The following is a 22729-nucleotide window of genomic DNA, read 5'->3' on the forward strand; positions in this document are numbered from 1 at the left end:
AAATATTCATTTTATTGTCAAACAATGATACAGTGCATGGTAGGTTTTAATCAAATAACCGTCTAAGGTATAATATCGTGTCACTGTAAAACTGCCTCTCTACAGTTCTGTCCATCTCTGCAGTGACCAGGCCCTTTCCCGTTTCTGAAGATCTGACAAGGATCTTATCCCCATGTGTTTGATCTGACATAGTAACTGCTGCTCTATTTACAGCCGTAGCTTTGAACACAAAGGAGCTGGTCTGTAACGGGATCCGCGTCGTGTTCACATGCAGGCTGTGCGTCGGCTGTCACGTCTATTACCGCTCGTGCTAAAGGAGAGTAAAGCATCTCGGTGAAACAGTCACCTCAGTGCATGCAGCTGTCTGTCACGAGGGTGGAAGGAATTGCTTGATATCTCAGTATGTTGCTTTCTGCTAAATGAACAGGCTGAAGCCAGACTTACACGGATCATATATGCATTGTGTGCTCAGTATAAAATTTTGAAGTAGTCATTCTAGTCTGGTGGTGAAACGGCATTTAGTGCATAAGATGCTGGTATAATCCACTTTTAATGAACCTTTATTTATTATTCATCCACCCATCCATCTATCTATCTATGCGTTGTTTGGCTCATCCAATTTAGGTTAACAATGAGTAAATAATATGAATTAATAAAATATAAAATTTGTAATGTGTGGCATGTAGTACAGTTTGACAGAATTGCTAATAAACCTGCTTGAATATTAAATTAACTACAGCTTTTCAAGGCATCTTTGTAAATTACTGTTCACCTTCTTTGAAACTGGATCATTCTGTGTGATAAAACATTGATTCTGCGTCTGAGGCTGCTTGCTTGTGGAGACTTCCGGTAACTGAATGTGGTGCTGCATGAAAATCCAATATGGCCAAGGATCTCTGCGTTTGTTCCGGCCAAAGTCAAATGAAATTACTTTTTTTTTTTCTTTTCCCAGTGTATCTAATTAAATTTGACTTCTGAAAATTTTCTAGCTTTGCAATGAGGACGGGTACATTCTTGTGTTAAAGATTAGCATGTACCGTGACTACTGGCATTTGTATGATACACGGCACAACCTGTTCTTTTCAGTGTGTGTTATTCATCAGCAACATTGTTCGTTTCATTTGCTGACATCCTCCTCCTGAAACAAGGCAATTTCTACACTCAGAGACCCTCGATGTGCACGAGTTACAACAGGAGACCGTTTCTCTGAAGTGCCCGAACCGCGGTCTGACCGTTAGGGATAATAACCGGACACCTGTTCTTTGAAAGCCCAAGAAGGATATGTGAAAAATAAAAATACATAAAATTGTTAGGTAGTAATTATATTCTGAGATCTGCTATTTAGCATTGTGATGTGTGTCATTATGTTTTCCCACTGCCTGCTACTGTACAAATGCATTTATTTTTACATTTTTTGGATGTTTTTGATGTCCCTTAATTGGCCATCAGATTTGTCGCGCTGTTCACGGCTGCCATTTTGGTTCGTAGGAGCGTCTCTGAGGGTAACACAACTGGCAGCTAAATATAGCTAATATAGCCTGTTTTAATTGCCATAATGGTTTATTATTTTTATCGGATGCGTGTCGTAGAAAAGTTTTCACGTCTGACAGGTTCATTGTTCATGATCCAGTGTCATGTATCGGAAAAGATAGCCATTGCCACATATGAGGCACTGATGCAAATAAATTATATATATATATATATATATATATATATGTGTGTGTGTATGTGTGTGTGTGTGTGCAGTAATTCATTTTTTGCATCAGTGTGTCTTTTCAGTGAATCATATATATGTGTGTGTGCGTGTGCGTGTACTATGAATATACGGGGGGAAAAAAAAAACACTTTTTTAAACTTCTGTGGTTGGTGATAAATTACGGCTTTCTATGCATTATACCTAATCAAGCATTTTCAGAAATCTTGTGTGGTTGGAGAGAGACACATTTTTATCAGGGAGGAAAAGGAATTCAGGTTCCTCTGGGGGACAGCTAACTCCGGAATGTTCCTTGGAAAATAAAAAGCACATGAAATTATCTGGCCCTTCAGCTTGGGTGGCTTGTGTGGTGCTCATGAAAATCATTAACAAGATAGTACTGCTGATTTATTGTAGGTCTTACAAAAAGTCTGGGCAAAATATCTCAAAACTGCAGGTTCCTGACGGACCGACACACGCTTGCAATGTGCAGAGTGTGGGAGAAAACTTGGTCTAGGGGTTGGTTCAGTCAAGAAAAGATAAATCAATAGACACGTTACAAACTCCACGCGTGTACTGGACTCCAATCCTGAGATTCCTTCAGAATGTATTATTTTTCTACAAGGACAATCAGAAATGTCAGCCCTCTGTTTTACTGTGTGAAAAAAAAAATCGTTTATTTGCTTATTACGCAGTGCATTATCGAGTGTCACGAGAACTGGTCCGTAACGGCACGCTCCGGAAAAATAACAAATCGCATTACAAATTCTCAAGAAAATGATGAAGAAGAAATTCACTGGATGTGAAAGGTTGCCGCACTGGGAAACATAAATTATGCAAATAAGTGTTATTTACATTTTTAACAGGAGCTGAAATTGCTGATGCTTTGCTCCCTTGGAGTTTGTCACTTTGCCCTCTAATAATCCCATAAACATAACTAAATGGTATCCGAATAACAATTCCGGAAAAAAGTTCGAAATTATACTTGTGACTGTATTACAACTGCAAGAAACATTGTTTTCAAGTGAACAGTTTCGATCCATGATAATTAAACATCTGTCCTTTTAGCTAACCCCTCCGAACGGCAGTCAAACCGGGGCAATTACAAAGTGCGACACAAGCCAACACGTGGTGCGTTCAGAACGTAACGGTGCGTCGCTCCAAAGCAGAACACGAAGACAGATGTTCCCGTCACAGGAGCACATTCTGCTGTTAAATCTCCTCGGTTAATGTCATCTTCCAGGTGGAGATTTCCGTCTGACACGCTGTCCTTTAATTCCTAGGAGACTTATTACGCCTGGAGGAAGATCACGGTTCATGGTGAAATTATACATAATAAAATTAAAAAATGAAATAATAATAAAAAAAAAAATCTTTGGTCAGGATGATTGAATCTCGGTCTGTGAAGATCTCCTGCTGAATTTATCAGCTTTACTTTTCAGAACATCTTGAATAGCAAGCGGGTTCTGGGATTAACTGATTTTGCCAGTAGAATTCAACCCACAATGCATGGAACCCTGATTGAACCCCACACTTCCATGTGGGGACACTTCCTGGATTTTTTAGTTTTCATGGCGCCACTGTGATATGATTGCCTCATGGTCACATATAACATTAATGTTAACCAGCAAGTAGAGTCAAAAGACCATAACTAGCTAGTGAGTACAGTGATAAGATAGCAGCTATAACTAGCTCATAAGCAGACCATGCTGCTTCTGCATCTCCTAAAGAAATCTAATGTTCATTGTAGTGACTGCTTGTGGCCAACAGGGGCCCCCACACCTTGGCACCCTCATGCATGCCCCAAAGTAATCAAAGAGCACCATCTAGTGGTGTCAGAAAATACAGCAAATGGTTCATGAAGGATCCTATTAGCCATCATTACTCCCAACACTTAGCAATAAACAAGTAAGCGAATTCGGCACGTTCAGTTGAAGCGGTTACTAGGCAATTCTCGTGAGACTCCTAAGAGCCACAGGAGATGTTTATTGTATAAAACATTCATGCATTGTAGCGCTGGTGGGATTAGTGTGTCCCAGCATGCCTTGCAAGCATGTGTGTAAAGCCCTCTGTATGTCTTGTATATAGCCCCTGTTTGTATTTGTTAGTGTATATAACTTGTTGTGCTGTATACCGGATTGTCACGTGTACATTTACGTGTGTTTGTACTTGCTCCATGCAAGATCCTGACGTGTCTTAGTCATTGTGTAATTCCCCACCGTGTGTGTGCCTTACAGTCCTCAGTGTGACTTCCCCGTGTTTCCTTGCTCTTCGTTGTCTCAGTGTTATTATTGCTATTGTGGTCCTTTTAAGGGCCATCAGTGAAGAAAGAACTCAGCGTTAAACCAACTGTGCTCGTCTTTATGCGCCGCCACTGCGATGCCTTGCTTCGCCCATCCCGAATATTACTGTTCTTTATTGTTTAGATTGTTTTATTAGCCACTGGAATTAATTAATTTCATTTGGCATAAGTAACTAAGTTCTGGAGTTGCATTCCCCTAACACTACGTTTTCTGTTGGATATGTGCATTTTAGTACGCGATTTTAGTGAACGTCAGGCTTCACAGGAACGCATTAGTGATGTTGTAGCAGGACTGATTTGTAATGTAAAGAATATGATTATAATAAAATATTATATATTGTGAGCATGTTTTATTGATTCATTCCCACGATACATTAAAACATGGCCACGACACGCGCAAATATATGTACACACACACACACACACACACTGTTATATCCTGAGCTGGGTTCCGCAGTGGTGGGGTGAGCGAGGCCAAACTGTAAAAAAAACCTGTAGCTGTGCTGCCTTGAGAAAAATGGCCATTTCATTATTTTAAAATTATTCTCATCTACATGTAGGCTGTTTCAGTTTTGGACAGTGCCATTCCCAACAGGATACGAGAGACGTGAGAATTGCAGTGTGAAAATGCATCATTAGTACTGAGCCCTTCCACGTCTGCATATATCACATTTAGCTCTTTTTGTCTTGCAAAGGCATTTTACCAAGTTACAAATCCTGCACTGAAATTTAGTTCCCTGGGATATTTTCATTTCAAAGCCCTGAAACTCAAATTTAACTATTGTCATGTGACAATGTTATATTACATAATATTACTGTATTTTAAAAAATAAAAAATGCTGTTTACATAATTGTTAAATGGCCACATATTAATATATTGCAGGGCCACTGTTCACTGCGACTGCAGCTATAGTTCTGTATATACCAGCTTGGCACACTTTAAGGAAGGTGGTTCTGGTTAGGTGGATGATTCCTGAGCTAGGGACTGGCTTAAGACCAGGGCTTTGACCCGGCCATGGCAGGTCATTCACATTTTTGGTCCTCGGCCACTTCATCGTCACTTTGACCTTCAATTTTAGATGGTCACCCTTTTGAAAGACGCACCTCTCCCAAGATCGCTTTTTCTGCAGACTGAAACAGGTTCCTTCACGTCATTCCCCAGGATTTTGCCCCATCCATTCATATTTCTAGATGCCCGCTCCCTTCTTATTAAAAACAGGCCCCCAGCAGATGCTAGAAGCACCACACTTCAGTGGAGAACGGTCTTGAGGTGTGGCCACCGCTAGATTTGAACCATACATCTCTCAGCATTACTGTTAGAAAACTCTTTGGTCTCATCTCTCAGCAAAATGGCTTCCTGCATCATAAGTGGGTCACTATCATGGTTTTTGGCAAACTCTAAATGTGCCTTCACAAGGCTCTGTTTGAGTAATGGCTTCTTTTATTCTTTTATTTAGTGCTTCCATATAGGCCAGTGTTGTGCGGAGCACTTGCTATGCTTGACTGAGGTACCTGTACTCCGCCCTCACCCTCACTACTGAACTCTGTGGCTGTATCCAAATTCAGGATCTCCCTCCTCTGACGGACGCGGTCTACGAAGGTGTAGCCTCTGTAAACTGTGGTCTTTCAAAGGAAAAGAGTTGTCAAATGGGACAGTCTGGCCTACGGGTAATTTCCTATTTACGTCACCAGCTGTTCCCTCCCTTACCCCTGAGTCTGGAAGCGCTGCTCCTATCGCCTAGCCGGGACACGCCCACTTTACCTTTGTGCAATGAATCTTGGGATAGATTTGGCCGCAAAGGATCCATGAGGTGCAAACACATGGATATCGGTTTCCTATTCATTACTTTCATTTCATCTCCAGCTTCTTCGTAATGTTCCTTCAGTGCTAACTTTTACAGTTGTCCTTCAGTTTCACTACCTTAATAATGATTGTGAGTTTTCTTTTTTTCTTTTAAATTTGGAAAAGAGTTACAGTGTTATCCTTAAGAATATCTCCTCAGATAAAACAATGTTGCTTTCATTTTGAGTTCTTAGTTTAATAAAACAATAATAATAAAACAAATCTCAGCCAACTAAACTTCATTGCAGGATTTGTGATTCATTAAAATGGAAGAACTGGTGAAGGGTCTTTTGCAAGAAACTGTATCTGTTTGGCTGTTTAATTATTTTTTGGTGTGGGGGGGGGGGTGACTCTGGGTCTCTGGAGGCAGCCTCAGTTTACCGGGCTTATTCGCATTGATTTATCACGCCTGCCCTTCATCTGCCTGGGTTTGTATACATTTCTGTGCTCCGTTTCATTTCATCCCCAGTCACCCCCACCGGTGCTGATGACCGCCCCCAACATCCCCCCACGTGTGATCTTTTAATTTCACCTCATCAGTTTCACTCCCGGATTATGTGTTTACATTTTGTTATGTGTGGGTCCAATCCTGAGCACAGCTGCGCTTTGCCTTGAAAAAAAGAAAAGTTCTGATAAATGTGTAAGAGTCCAATATCCACATGGTTACATTTCACATTTAATACAACATACAGCGGAGAATGCAGACAGTCTCTGGGGCCTTTGTGGTTAAAGTCCATGATCGCAGGCCAAATGGTGAAACCTCACTGCTGACCAAAGGATTTGACCCTATGACCTTCTGATCACAGACACAGAGCCCCAACCTGCAGAGGCATGCAGCCCCCCATATCTAGGATTTGGCCCTAGAAGACCCTCACTTATACACTTTCGCGTACGAAGAAAGTTACGGAGTCATTTTTACATCCATTGGATAATTTGAAACCACTTCCTCACGCACCATGATCTTATACTGCATCTAGTCTGGAAGTTAACAAATTATAATTGCTTGAGTAAATTCATGAAGAGCTTTCCTCCAAAGCTACCCCCAGGACGAAATGTATCCATGGAGTAATTATTGTAAGGAGGGCAATCAAGTTTGACTGGAAAATAAATTGTCTATAAATATACATAGTGCAGTTTATTTTTGACAGAACGTCATGATTGCAGCAACTAACACGTTTGCTTATATTACCGCTGCCTTCATATTGTGAAGACAGCGGGTGATTTTCATTCCCTTTGAGCTGGCAAGAACTCCAGTGTGTGGGAATGTGCATTCGTTGAAACAAATATTTATACTCTTCCATTTAACATCTTTGTCCATCACTGCATCACGACAGTGCCTGTAGCCTTAGACGCCAATAAAAACATCAGATAAACAAGTAAGATTGCATTCAATATGTGAACTCAAAATTAACAGAATTAGGGGGGAAAATGTAATCTATCAAGTGTTTAAAAGGGAATGACAAAGCCTTGAGCTTCAATTAGAAGAATGTCAAGAGTAGAATTGGTTTTCCATTATCTTTAGCAAATAAGATTACAATGCTTGGCTGGTGAAATAAGATTCCCCACTGTGTCTACAGCCGTGTGTTTGAGCGCGTGTGCGTGTACATATGTGTGTTGAGAGGAGGAGATGAGGACTTCAAGGCTAAGACAGATCCATCAGCATTAGATAGTGGGGGATTTTTTTGGACTCTAGTAGTTACACATGTCATCGTGCCTCTTAGCCAGAAAGATTAAAAAGAGCCCTGGCCAAGAAACTGGAACTCGTTCGCTGCATCGTTTCTGGCAGCAACTGCCGCCTGGACTTGAGAGGGAACGGGCGACAACAAAGACGGTTCAGCGTTCGGCGGAGAACCGGCCAAGAAGCGAGAATGGCTTGCGGCTTCACACAGAGACCAATGAAAACAAATATGCAAGAAGGAACACATCCATTGCTCGGGCGCAGCCGGTTTTGTGGGTTTACACCGTATTTTGTAATAAATATCACATTCGAGTGAAGGAAGAAGCCACACATCCCGTTTAAGTAAAAAAAAAAAATGCTTTTCACTTTCTGAAGGGCAAAGAGACAGGCCTGAGAAACAGACCAGCATTTACAAATCCGCATTCTCAGGCTTTGCCTCACAGACAGCGCTGTACGTGCATATCGGCCAAGCGCAGTAGGCCTCGGGATTCCCTGTCGCTGAGTGGCGTTAGCTTAGCAATGCCAGGCTCGGGTCAGCTAGCCTGGAGCATTCAAACAGGTATTAGCTCTGCTAGCTCGACAAGTAGCGTATTCTGCTAACAAGGCAAAGGTTATGGGTGTAAATACTGTGAAGCACAGTATTTAGCTTTGGATAAAGTGTTGGATGATTTTAAAATGCTGCCGTTTACTGTTACAATTATATTGGGTTTCAAATTCAAAATAACTTTATTTGTCCCTGAGGGGCAATTAAAAGCACATTTATCGTTAAGTGATGCCAAGCAATGGGGTGGCGCAGTGGTTAGCACAGCTTCACACCTCTGGGACCCGGGTTTGAGTCTCAGCAGGACCATGTGTGTGCAGTTTGCATGTCCTCCCCGTGTCATTGTGGGGTTTCCTGCAGGTTCTCCAGCTTCCACCAACAGTCCAAAAACACACTAAGGTGAACTGGAGTTGCCAAATTGCCCATAGCCATGAGTAGTGTGGGCACCTCTGTGATGGGCTGGTGCCCTGTCCTGGGTCTGCCACCCTGCATGGGACAAGTGGGTATGGATGGGTGCATGTCTAAAGAGATGGTGGACAGAAGAGGGCAAGGAACAAACATGGGATGGCTGTAAAGAACCACATGCTAAATGCTAAAGGAAGAAGAGATCGCAGCTGCTATGAGACTCGGTGCCTGAGCTTCGATAGCAACGTTAACAAGATGGTGGTCTTACCATCCACTGACCCAGCTGCATTCCTCCCAGGACATCCAGACACCTGGCTCACATGGACGGATACAGATTTCAGTTTACTGGTGTGAACGGGGCTCCACGTGGGAGCGTGTTCGTCAGAGATGGCGCCCTCGAGATTCTCTCCTGCCCTTCGCCGTGCATTGTGTGCTCACTGGTCACACGGCCTTTGTCATGCAGGTAATCAGCTTCATGCTATGCTGTGCATGGTTGCAGGCACTGTAGAAAATTGAAAAAAATATTTGTGGGAGGGCAACTTTTGCGCCGCCTTTCTAAAAAAAATGATATATACAAAATAATCGGGGGCTTTTTAAAAATAGCCATTAATGTATGAAGTTTGTTTTTAAGGTGAAATGCGCCCAGATTAAAATGCATAATCACCATTTTGTCCCAACAAGAGTAAAAAAAAAAATGCTGCTATTGGTCTTCCAAGGAGAAGTGTGCAGTCACCTATATGTGTGTAGAATACCGTCTGTATGTGAGAGAAAGCATATATAAAATCGTAGCGGCAATTTTTGCCCCTCGATCACAGCTTTTAGGGGCATTCTGAGACTTCTTTGGGGATTTCTGCCATTTCCCCTCATTAATTTCTTGTTGCAGGGGGCATTAAGAGACTTTTCAGTCAGATGCAGAAAAAATGTCAATCCTATATTCATAAGGATAAGAATATCGGAATTACAGCTCACAAACAGCTGGACAAGCTTCAGTCGTAAATAACGTAAAAAAACTCGGATTGACTTCTTTAACTTTCAAACCTTTGCCTCTCAGTACTGATGCTTCGGATTGTTTCTTGCTGTTGTCTCCTCGCTAGCTGCTCTTGGTCAAGCGTGAGAAATGCACGGCTTTGGGTACAGTTTCCCTCCTCTGTGAGGCAAATCTCCCACACATATTAGCTTAATTGGCCGATTTCCCCGAATTGATGGAAAACTAAATAAAGAATGCAGCCGTGCTTTCCGAATGCTCTTTTGAAGCTGGAAAGTCCTGCCAAGAATGTTTCTGACAGCAGTTCAGAATGTTTATTTATTAATCAAAAAAAGTTTCAGTGCTTCATCTGTGGGAAGGTAAATAAATAAGAAAATCACCTAAATTTGGTATGATGCCAGAAGTGTCCCCTTATGTACACATTACACCTTTGGAGTCATAATTTATAACGCTCTTTCAAAGAGCACAGAGACACATCCCACATTTTTAAAATTTTTTTTTGAAATCTTCAAATCTGTCACACAATTATCTTACTTCACTGTTTCCTCAACAGCCCCAAAATAACACAAGTGGAACAGGGACAGCAAGCTATAGATACAGCTACACAACTCCAGCGATGCAACATGGGCACGTCTCAGAAGTGACAAGTGAAAGTCGTGCGTGTTACCCGTCATGGATAAATTCTGCTTGGCAATGAGCAGCATGTAGGCCGCAATGGGGGAATCTTTCCACTGTAGATCGCTGACGTTTTTAATACTGTCATAAAGGCCATCAGGTAACAAAGGCCAGGAAAAAAAAATAAAAAATCAGACTTGGGTCCAAGGGACATCACCTCTATTAACCGCGAGAGTGACGGAAAGCTGGAGGAATTCGCCGGAGCCTGCCAGCGTTCACTCCCGAATTGAGCCTAAATCCACCCTAGAGGTGACAAGGAAATATCTCCAGCTTCCCTTCATAATATCTTTGGTAGTGACACCTGATCTATCTAATGCCCCATGAAGGGTGACTCAGAAACAGGGCTGGGGAGTGAACGGTGGGGGCAGATTGGCATTGTCTGTATCCACAGATATGTCAGCAGCGGGTCATGGGACACACAGTAGACCAGCCGCCTCTCCTGTGTGACCAAAATAAGTCACAGCCAGCAACTCTATCTTCTCTTGGGGGGGGTAACAGTGTTTTTGTTGGGGGGGTGAGGGGTGCTAATAAACACATTTTATACCTAAACCCCTCAGGCAATTTTGCACGGTAGCTAATTCCCCGAGGAACAATGATCAGTCCCCGCATGCAGAGCCACCGGATGCTCTGCGGCCATTATGGACCCGATTTCTAAGTAAAACTCAAAGCCACGTTCAGCTTGAAAAGCTGTACGGCTGCTCATCCTGACCGCAGAACCACATGTCCCGCAGTACAACGGGACGTGGACCTCAACAAACACCCATCGGTTAGGATATCAAGATCAGACAGTCGATACCCCACTCTGGCAGAGTAAGGATACGTTTTCAGTGAGACATACCTAGAGGCAAGACCCCAGGGCTACTGCTAGCTCAGTGGAGGATGCAGAAGCACTTTGAAAGCTACATCACCGGGGCTGAACGCAGTAGCACATAGCAACATCTAACTGCTTCTCAGAAGGCTGCGATTGGGCTGATGTGGCAGGGGGCTGAAGCGGGAGTCCGCCGATGGATGTGGACCCCCCCCCCCATGCCGCTGATGTCACACAGGGGCCGGATACACTCCGAGAGGGGATACAGTCAGGGATGGGAACGACTTGCTCTGAGAAATGAATGATTAACTACAGCACGTATGTGCATAATGAACGAACAAGAAGCGAGGTGCCTCACTAAGTCGTGTATTTAGGTTATATGGGGGCTTAGAGCTAAACATGGTAGCTGCAGGTGAAGTCGGTGAAATAAAAATAATATGAAGGAAATCTTCTTCGGCTCTCTGGAAGATTTCGGAAGAGACGTGATTTGAAAAAAACAAAAAAACAATGCAAGCTACTTTCACGCACATTTCATAAACGATTTACCAAAAACCTCATACTCACACTGTATTATACAGTATAATTAAATGAAGTTTAATTGAAACATATTTATTGCACGCAACACATATTCAGATGTTAAAGTCTTATATAGCTGCCGTACAATGGCTCAGCGCAGGTTATGCGTCTGTTGTTTTCTGGAGGTACCTGCTGTAATAAACTTTGCATCTATGCTTCAGATTCAGAGGTGGTTTTGTTTAGGGAGACAGTGGTTTCGGGACTTTTATTATGACGTTTAAAAATGAACATTTTGGTAAGTGCTGCACACTTTCCGATGCGAGGGGATGGATGCAGCCTCGCATAAATCTTTAAAAAGCAATATCCTTTGTAGTGAATATGCAATAAAAGTTTAATCAAAGTTGCGTCCCACTGGAGACTGGTGTGTTTGTCAGCATAATTAGGATTTCAACAATAGCAACAATGAATTAAAACAAGCTCTCGGTAAACTAGTGAGGGAGTTTATTATTAAAAGCTTTCTGCTCATACATATTATATATACACAGAGTTATACAGTGTTTTATTTTTTTTACTCTTTCTTCTCTTTCAGTAGCGTTAATCTTGTGACACATGACTCATTAACCAGAATGAATTTGATGAAAATATTTTCTTGTGGTCACACAAATTTCAGTTTCACTGTCAGAAGCAGTTTTAATAAAATATGAGGACTGCCAAATAATTTCTCTCATTTATTTACCTACTCAGAGCCACTTATTACTCATCTTTGTGAATATTACTTCTACATTTAGTATCTGAGTGCTAATTCGAAACAAAACAGTGTATTACCACCTGTCAGAATTCATTTTATTGACACTGGAGATGAACAGACCATGCAGCAGGTGTTACTGAGAAAGGTTGTCCGGGACTGACACCCTCCCCCCTCCCCCCCCCACTGGGAATGGCCCTCCTGAGCTGGATCGGTTATCAGACGATGGAGCTCAGGCTTTGATTTACTCATCCAATTGATTGAGAATGTCAATAAGAACAACTGAAACCTCCTGGGTAACAAAAAAGATACAACAACAACAACAAAAAACAGGCCTGATTTGCCAAGTAAGTGGGTTTGCCTTCTGGCAGGAGCTATGACCAGATGTGCAGCTAGAGGGCGCCAAAAAGGGGGTGTGTGCTTTGCTTGTTTGATTCCCTGCATATCATTCTTCTGTTATACGCATCTCAAATATTAAGTAACAATGATTCTATGGACACATACCTGCCTAAATATACTTGTTCTATATTCTTCTATATGTTGTTCAAGTGAATTGATTCTGCTAGGTAAAAACAATTGCTTAATTGTTTTGGCTAAATGGCTACATTTTAGGTTTTTTCTTCTTTTTTTTTTGTTTCAGAGTTATTGAAGGAGAAAATAGGTCAGATTCATTTCACCAACAACGTAAATCTCTCCCGAGTTCTTTTTGAGGCTTGCTTTGGATCATCAATTGTTATAGAAAATGATTGGATGGGCTATATTACAAATAACTGGGTAATAATTAAAAGTGACAAATCCAGCTTGGGATGATAATAATTTAATCTATTCTCTTTGAACTTGGCTGGTTTTACTATTGTATGTTAGGAAATGGGCTGATGGCTTCCTTCTGCATTCAGGGACCTGCGTCTGTTTCCAGAAAGTTCTGGAAATACTGTGGCCTTTAAGCAAAGCCCAAGTGCTGCAGGGGTGTCGGGTACTGGCGGATCCTGATCTCCCAGCCCAAACGCTCCACACTGGTATATCGCTTTGGACAATAGCATCTGCTCAATAATTCAATGAGTTAAAACACTATCCCCATCACAGTACTGTACAACAGTCTTAGGCAGTCAAAGAAAATTTAAATTAAAGCTTTATCTGAGTGGGAAGCGTATATTTGCTCAGAAAAAAAATGCAATACGTGGAAATTAAGAGTAACACAATAAAAGCAATATTTCTTCAAAAAAAGTTACTGGTACCTTGTTGGATGGCCAGATGATCGCGCTTTGGTTCCCAAAGCTCTCCTCAGGGCCACCCCAGACATTCCACATATTCGTTAAATTTCACCAGCAGCTCAACTATTTAATTAATTTGATTGGTGCAATAACTCGATGAGTTATTGATTAGCCAAAGGAGGTGCAGTAGCGGTCGAGGCAAAAAAAACACAACATGGGATGCTTACTGGAAAATCCGAGGTTCTTAAAGCTGACACACTTCCACAGACATGATATAATTCTGCACCAACATGAAGATCATTCAAACATAGTTTTCATTGATTTTCTAAGACTTTTGCCCAGTACTGTATGTATTGTGTTCAAGGAAAATTTCTATGGGAAATAAGGGCAAAGCGCTTCTCACCTACGCAGATTGGAACGTAACGGGGGATTGTTACTGAAAAAACAATGCTGTCTTTCAATTGCCAGCACACTCACAATGCTGCTTAGACACGGATTATTTTTACCTGCTTGGAGTGGAGAAATAAGCAGTGCATTGTTTTAGCATAAAGCCCCCGGCCGCGTCGCGTTGCTGATTGTTGACTGGCGGTGCTCCAGTCCAGCTGAACAGCAGACCTCTGCTTGTTTTGAATTGTAAACTCTGTTCCTGGTGGCACTTTCCCGCGGGTTTGTGTGAAGGGTAACTTATGCTCGGCCCCATTGCCCTGCCACTGAATCCCTGCAGTCCAGAGAGTTGCCTTTATATACTGGAGGTGCCTCAGAAGTGCTGTCTAATCAGATGTCCTTTGAAAGTAAATACAAAAAAACACCACTTAAAACAGAAATAACACAGTCCATTTGTCCCTCCTCCATAACTGCATACCCATTCCAGGGAGAGGTGAGCTTGAAGCCTGTTCCAGTATGAACTGGAACCAGGCTGAGGACAGCAATCCATTACAGGGCAAACACTCAGGCAAGCACAATGAATAAATGTGTCTAATTCATCTAGCATTTACGCAGAGGTGGGTAATTCAGGTCCAGCGAGTAAGAGTCCAGAACAGGATTTTGTTTCACCCAACCAGGTGAGTATATAGAGTCACAGTCACAGAGGACTCAACTCGTTGGGTGAAACAAAATCCTGGTCTGGACTTTTACCCGCTGGACCTGAACCACCGACCTCTGGCTGCATGTTTTACTTTTTGACTGCAAAGAAAACCAGAGTCGCCGTGAAAATGCTGAGAGAGTTTTGCAAACTGTATAAACACCGAGCTGGGGATGGGAGCTGAACGTACAAAAGTGAAAGTTTGAGGCTACAGTGCAGCTTGCAGTGCAGTGCAGTGCATAAACCTTTATACTGTTTACTGTAGACTGAGGGGAAAAAAAACAATTCTGTCTTGCACCATAACCCAGTACTGGATAAGGCATTATGGGAGATGTTTATCTGAATAGATTCTGTGATACTTATAAATGGAATTATGTATGTATGTATGCATGCATGCATTTGTCTATCTCTGTCTGTCTGTCTGTCTTTCATAAATTCCATCTAGAGATCTAAGATGCCTTTAGCTGATGCATACGGGGTCTGCAGCTGCGAAGGCCTGCTACTGACCGCAGCTGCGTGAGCAGACAGGCAGCACGGCTGCGTCACTGATTACAGACCCGCACTTTTAGTCCGAGCCTTTGATATCGCCAGAGATGTGAAGGGGCATCCAAAAGGATCAGGAGTAACAGATGTTAATAGCCCACATAAAAGGGAATTAGCATGACATGCCAATCGCTTCCCAGGCTCCAGGAAACACACAGAGCGACCTATAAAGCTAAGGAGGGGATAAGGGCGCAACAATGCAGGGAAACGCTCTGGTCTGCCAGCAAATATAGGCGCAGACGCACAGAGGGCTGCAGATTGTCGTTACTGCATAGCGGCTTTCATTTCCCCCCTCAGCCGATACACTCACGCACAGCTGTGTGGACAGCAGCAGGGTATTACTTAAAGGAGGATGGCAATTACTTTGAAACTGAACTTGCATAATAATAATAATAATTATTATAATAATAACAACAATAATAACAACAACAATAATACGACGTGAATGGCTTTTCATCACATTATTATGATAAAATACCAGTTCCTATTCTTATATTAGCTTATATTATCTTAGCTACAGGTAGCTAAGACTCGGCCGTAACTGGCCTACATAATTAATCTGAATTTGAACTGAAAATAGAAATGCAAAAAAACATAGAAATCAATTCTTAAAAATGACTGATTGATAGTGTGCTGATGTGTTTATCTAAGCTGCATTCGTGATTTTCTATGACTTTTTACAGATCTCAGATGAAAGCACTCTGGGGTGTTTTATATATATTAGCCTTTTGTGTGCTGAATTGATTCTTAAATTAAATGCCTCTAGGCAATTTGCAGAGACTTCTGCTGGTAATTAAGTTGCACCCCCTGAAATCCGCTGTATTGTGCTTGGGGCATCTCCTTTAAAACATAACAAAGTCCTATACTAATGCAGCCTATTACTAGACTGGAATGACTGTAGATTATATGGCAGAGAAAGGGCCTGGCTGACTTGGGCTAAAGTGTGTGTGTGTGTGTGTGTGTGTGTGTGTGCGTGTGTGTGTGTGTGTGTGTGTGTCTCCCTCCTTTTTGTTCCAGCAAAGCAGGACAGCTGACAGTGTTTTTCCGAGGCCTTGCATCACGCTGCATGTGTCGTCTGCGTGCAGGTCTGCGGCAGACCCTCCTGTCCATGCTGACCGCAGTCACATGCAGAAACAAACAAGCTGTAATAAATACATTTTTAACAAGCTGAAGAACATGCACACCTGCAGCCAGGAACCCTTTTCTCTGCCGGCAGTAATGAGCTCTGCGCAGACATCGGACTGGACACCGAACTAAATGCAGGGACTGAAATTGAGACTCAGGACCAAAACATATATCCCTCTTACACATTAATAGGTCTTTGAGTGTGACTGTCTGATTATGTGCATTATTATGTAACTGCACTAATTAATATTTTGCATCCATCCATTTTCTATACCCGCTTCTCCTGGGCAGGGTCATGGGCGTCTAGAGTCTATCCCAGAAGCTACGGGCGCAAGACAGGGAACAACCCAGGATGGGGCGCCAACCCATCGAAGGGCACACCCACCGTTCACACTCACCATTCACACCCACCGTTCACACACATTCAATTTGGCAGCTCCAATTCACTAGAGACTAGAGAAGGAAAGACATTATTCAGAAGCGAATTGCTGATTATTCATCACGTACCTTCTGCACCGAAATGATTGTTTCTCAGCTCATATACAGACTGATTTTTTATTTTTTTTTCCAGCGACTGTTGTAAATGCCTGCAGGAGAAAAACACAACCCCTTGGAATGCAGATCGTGCTGTGATTCTCCAATATCTACCCACTTCTAATTTCTCTCAATTATAAATCCATTTGAAGCCTTTCATATTTTAATTCCAAGTACAGAGAGTATAAACACCTGCTGCCTGCTTCTTAAGGAAGGAGAGTATTTAGTCTTAAAACCAGAGGTCTCTGGTCCATAGAGGTAGACGAGGAATTTTTAAGATTAAATTATAAAGTAAGTAAATTTGAAATAACAAACCTAAAATTTTATTTTCTCTCTTCTTTGGAAAAATTTGCGGTGGTAGTATTGTCAAATATTTTATCTTCTTACCTCCTTTTTTACCCACCAATTTCACTGTAAAATGTAGCAGCTTCATAAGTCTGGTTATATATCTAAGCCCGGCTTAACTAAGCACTCAGGAGAAGTGCAGTTGTGATATATTTGTGATATTTTTGAAAGGCCAGTGACCCAGGTCATTAGTACACCATATTCACTGCAACTCCTTGTGAAGATCTTTAAAAAAAGCTGTTATACAAAAAAAGAAAAACAAAATAGGACGTTATGAAAGTAAGTTTAATGGGAAACAGATTTGTACAGAAATTAAGATTTGAATTAAACATTTTCAGAATATACTGTATATTGTATGTCTATGTAGTATTGTATTTAATATATTGTGATATTTTATAGTTGTGCTGTTGTATCCAAAGCATTGTGAGTCTTTAATGGGTTAATAGCCAAAGGTATTATTAATAAAACAAAACAAGTCTGGCTAGAAACTGCTGGCAAGTGAATTCGTTTCAGACTCTGGACGTACCCCAGTATCCACATGGGCTTTGTGCATGTTTTATGTTCTGTGGACATGGGACAGGGATGCAGTCCAGCCATTGTCTAGCGAAGCAGGAACCAGCCTGTGTTTGGGAATAAAGATGAAGGATGAGGAAGAAAGCTGACCTGCTTCATATAGGTATTTTGTTATTGACATTGCTTGTACATTCCAGCTTTAAACTATACTTTGATTGGTCCATTACATGACAAGAGGGCAGTGATTTTTATGATGAATGAGATGAAAATCTCATGGGTCTGACTCAATCTCAGCAAGAGGCCATGGGATATTGATCTGAATAAAGAACCGCATTACTGTTTTTGGGGTGCTCTGGTATTTTCTTACAGAAATTTCAGGTTCTGGGGAAAATAGCTTCAATTTGACACTCCAGACAAGCTGATAAAAAACATGATTATCTGGATGGCCTTTAGAGTAATCTGGACTAGGAGTGTGCAGGCGGATCGTCCCTCTGCTATTTTTGATTGACATGAGAGAGATAAAAAAATATCAGGAGTGATTATGCAGGTCTGGGCCTGGACTCAACACTTTGGAGGAGCTAAGCTTCCCCGAACTTTATATCTGAAACAGATTGCATTTCAGCTTCTGTCGAATTACAACAACAACAGAAATCCTTGCAGTAAATTAAAAAGTACATACACCGGTGACGCAGCATTATGAGCCTCCTTGTGGTGACGGTTACCGAAGTAACGGGTCACGACACACAGGACTACAGAGTCCAGAACCACACGTCACAAAAACAGCTTCTTCCTTTCAGCAGTCGTGCTCATCAACAAGCCCCCTGACCCCCAATGACAGTCCCTGCCTCTGTCCCTCCCGCACTCACTCTGCACGCATTTTTGCACATCCGTTTCATCCGTCTCTTCTGCTAGGCATCATATTTTTTCACATTTCAGTACTCAGTATATCTCCTTTCCCTTAAAGTTTATATTTATTGATAGCAATGGTACAGCTTTGCACTGTTTGCACTTTATTATATATTTCGGCTTGTACTATTTTTCTTAGCTCATGTTCTGCATTGTTTGAATGTATGCAGTGATTCTGCCAGAACAAATTCCTAGTACATGCAGTTGTATGATAAAGTGATTTCCGATTCTGATTGTGTGTGGCGCTATATAGCTGCAGGCCAGTCAGGCTGCCCTAACTGACCCCTGTCCACTGTTGAAGGCACCTATAATGGGCATGAACGTGTCGGAACCCGACCTCGGAGCAATGGAAGGAGGTCGTCTGGTCTGACGAAGCCCATTTTCTGTTTTATCGTGTGGACGGCTGGGTACGTGCCCAGCATCTATGGGATGTGTTGGACCGACGAGTCTGATCCACGTCTATGTAGCACCATATGCAGACAGGCTTGATGCCCAGTGTCGTGACACATTACTCCTGTGATCATCATCGACCTTTTCTGCATTTGGACATTCATGTTTTTTCCTCCTCTGACCCGTCTCAGTAGGTTCTCACCCCAACTGACCGTGAGCGACCCACAAGCCTTGTGAGATGCTCTGACGCAGTCGTTTGCCCATGTTTGATTTGACCCTTGTCAAAGTCACTCAGATCTTCATCCCTGCCCATTTCTTTTGCATTCCACATTTTGACTACCGAATGTCAGCTTACCATCTAATCATACATCCCAGACCTTGACATGCACTTTACAAGACAGTCAACATTACTTGCTTCACATTCGCCTGGCCATAATGTAACTTGGTAAACTTTATTTTTCACCTGCTGCTCAACAATACAACAAATAACATTCAGCGGTGCATTTCGCAAAACCTCCCATTAGCGATTTATAGTCGGAACCATGTAACTGTGTACATTAACATAGTTAGCAACTATGATTTTGGGAAATGCACCACAAAGTAGTAAACCTAACATGTGCAGATTAGTTCAGTATTTCGGCACATCTCAGGAGCAAAGGATTAGTTCAGATTGTGGAGCATGCACTGGTGCAGCACAGGCATTGCCAGGAACGCTGTCCACCTGACAAAATGTCACCTTGGGCCCTGCTGCCAAATTACATTCAAGGCCCCTGTGAAGTGCTGGGCCCCCAGAATCTACCAGCGAATCCATCCCCTCTAAACACACCTTGCATAGGAGCACATTTACTGCACCGATTTTATAGTATTGCTTTATGTAATGTTTTTTCTGGCATGTTAAACATGAATATTTGTCAAGCACTGTGTGCAGGTGTGAGAATCAGCAGATAAATCACATCAGATGGTGCTCCTCCAGTGAAAGACACCAGCAGCTGCCGTGGTCACATCCTGGTGAGTGCAGCCCGCTTGTGAACTGCAGTTGCACGTCCACATCCACAGTAGTATAGGTTAGGGTGACCAGAAAGTCCATGTCAGGAAGGACACGTCATCATTTGTATCATTTGTAAATTGCCATTGCAATGAAAAGGACCTGGATTTCCCTGTTCTTGCTGTGTGCTGATTGGTCAGTCTCCTGTTATCGCACAAATAAGGTGCAGCATGTGACTGTGATCTGAAGGTCACTGGTTCAAGCCTGGTCTCAGCATGTCTGTGGGTCCGTGAGCAAAGCCCTTGACCCACAGCTCACTGGATGCCACTATGGGTGGCTGCCAATCATGGCCAGCTTGCTCTCACCTACAGACAGCAAGTCGGGGCAGAAGGGATGGGAATTTCCCCACAGGGATCAATGATGTATCAATTATTATAATCGCAAATGTTAATGTGAAACGGCTAGATCATTCAATCAAGGAAACAAACCAGTGAAAGCACAAGAAGCACTGAACCACTGTATTTAGCCAAGCGCAGGAACGTTTTGGTTTTAAAGCCCATGTAAAACCTTAAGTAGCTCAAAGTGTCCTCTTGACATGGATTATCTCAACACCCCACCGAAATTCCTGCTGCAGATAGCGTTGGTGTGAAGTGTGAATTATTGCGCTGAAAATCTTCCGGGATTTACATGTCTTTGTCGTCATGTCTCGTAGATGGTCAGACACCTACTCGCACCGGTAGTCCCTAGTACAAGCATGTGTGACATCACTGTCACATGACAAGCCGAGAGGGAGTCCCCTCAGAAATTTAAATATCTATTAATACCTACAAAAGTGTTAGGAGACTCTACTGGCTTTCGCAGTTCAGGTGGGCGTCTGTGATTCAAGCACTTGTCTCTCATTCTCTTCATGCATGTATTGCATCCAAAGCATGCATTATTAATGAAAACGCAAACACTCTTAATGCAATTATATGGCAAGGATGCACTAAACTTCAAATATGCTTCTTAGGCAGTGAGAATTCCGCTTTAAATGTGTAGAAATCTTTCACTCAGTGTTAGTGTTAAACGGACTGGTGTAAACTTTAGCCATAATTGCCATACACATTTTAGAATAAATTCTGACCAGAGAATGATTTTTCTTTTCAGGAAATATTTTTCCCTTAAAGTGCTGAAAGGCATAAATATTTATGTCATTAAGATACTTTGAGGCTATTGAAAAGTAAGAAGTTGTAGTTCATAAATCCCACAAAAGCTTAATGACAGGATTTTCTCATTTAATAATGTACTGCAAGCTACAGTTTTATCAGCTTATACTGATACGGATGCTAATTTCATGTATCTGCATTTTTAAAACCATTACATTTACTTGTGAAATTCATTGTAGACTAAGAAACTGCTATAAATTACATCCCTGTATTTTTTACCGTCCATTATCACGTTTTACAAGATCGTAGAAAAAAAAATGGTTTGGCAAAAAAATTGTGAAGGAGAATAATAGTATTTGACACAAAAGGATCATGTGAATATGACACAATAACTAGACAAATGGATTTTAGAATGGAAAACTGAGAATAACACTACAGACAGTGCTATTGGGGATTAGTGTGACATACCTCAGCAGTCACTGGTAACTTTGTTTTTCTGCGGTATTTAAGTCATAATAGATACATATAAGCACCATAAAACCCATCTGCAGGAAACTGACAACTTACCTAAAAAATCTGAACTTCCATAAAATGCATCCGAGATGCATCAAGCGAATAGGCAATGTGCTTGCAAATATTGAAACTTCATCTTTTCATTTGTTGTTAATTGTGTCCTTTAGTACGTATTGCTAGTATATTTTTGGCTTGTGATGTTTGCTATAAATTGTCCTGAATGGTGAGAGAGGTAAATCTGACTTATGTAGAATCTAACTTCCGTAAGGTTTGGTGGAGCAGATTACTTCACTTGAGAACTGCCTGTATTTGCAAGACCTTAAGGGGATAATAGAAGGTTGATTGTATCTGAAATTCGGTAAGACACCAGAAGGGTCTTACAATGAAATACCTGCACGTTGTGATAGACTGACATTTCTGTCTCGCAGATCCCAGCGATAAGGGGCTGAAGGGCTCTCCTGATGTCTTATGGCCCTGGAGCAGGGAGGCCGCTGACCTTCGCTCCTCAAACGCTCCTCAAACGCTCCTCAAACGCCAATCATCCTGCAGGCCTGACTGAATCCGAGCTCCTCTCCATTTTGGATGTTCTTGTAATTCTACATTCGTTATTTGTATTATAGAGTCCTGAGCTGAAGACTGGGGGAAATGGGACAGCAGGGAAGCAGGAACAAATAACAAAAAGCACATCTGCGGAGTTACCCAACTTATCCTTTCATTACACGTTTAATTAAGCCTATTCTTGTACTAATGCATAACAACATCAAGGCACGGAGAGTAAGTCATAATTTATAGACTTCCTTAATAACTCCTCAGTATCTTAGCTCTCGCTAATAGGCTAGCCTCAGCTGCCTGCCCGCTTGTCCTCTCAATTCACAGAGGTGCGGAGGGGAGGTTAAATCTCATTTAAACTTATTACACATCCTACAGCTTTGGATGTGGGTCTCCTTTTTTTTTTTTTTATTGCACTCGCATTATTGAATTCACCCCTCTCTTCAGTCTGTGCTTTCAGGGAAAATTGGCTACACATTTTGACACTTTTAAAAATGTATTAGGACCCAGAACTCATGTGCATTCGCATAAACACACATTCATATAGCAAACTACTCTGCTTATACAAAAAAACTTAATGATTCTTGGGTGTCAGTTACTTTAGAACTATTATATATGATTTCGATATGCAAAAAAAATACATAAACAAAGTAATTCATTTGTCAATAAAACTTCTGTGTGACACATATAGCTATGTG

Source organism: Paramormyrops kingsleyae, chromosome 12 (genome assembly GCF_048594095.1).
Source record: "Paramormyrops kingsleyae isolate MSU_618 chromosome 12, PKINGS_0.4, whole genome shotgun sequence".
NCBI classification, from domain to species: domain Eukaryota; kingdom Metazoa; phylum Chordata; class Actinopteri; order Osteoglossiformes; family Mormyridae; genus Paramormyrops; species Paramormyrops kingsleyae.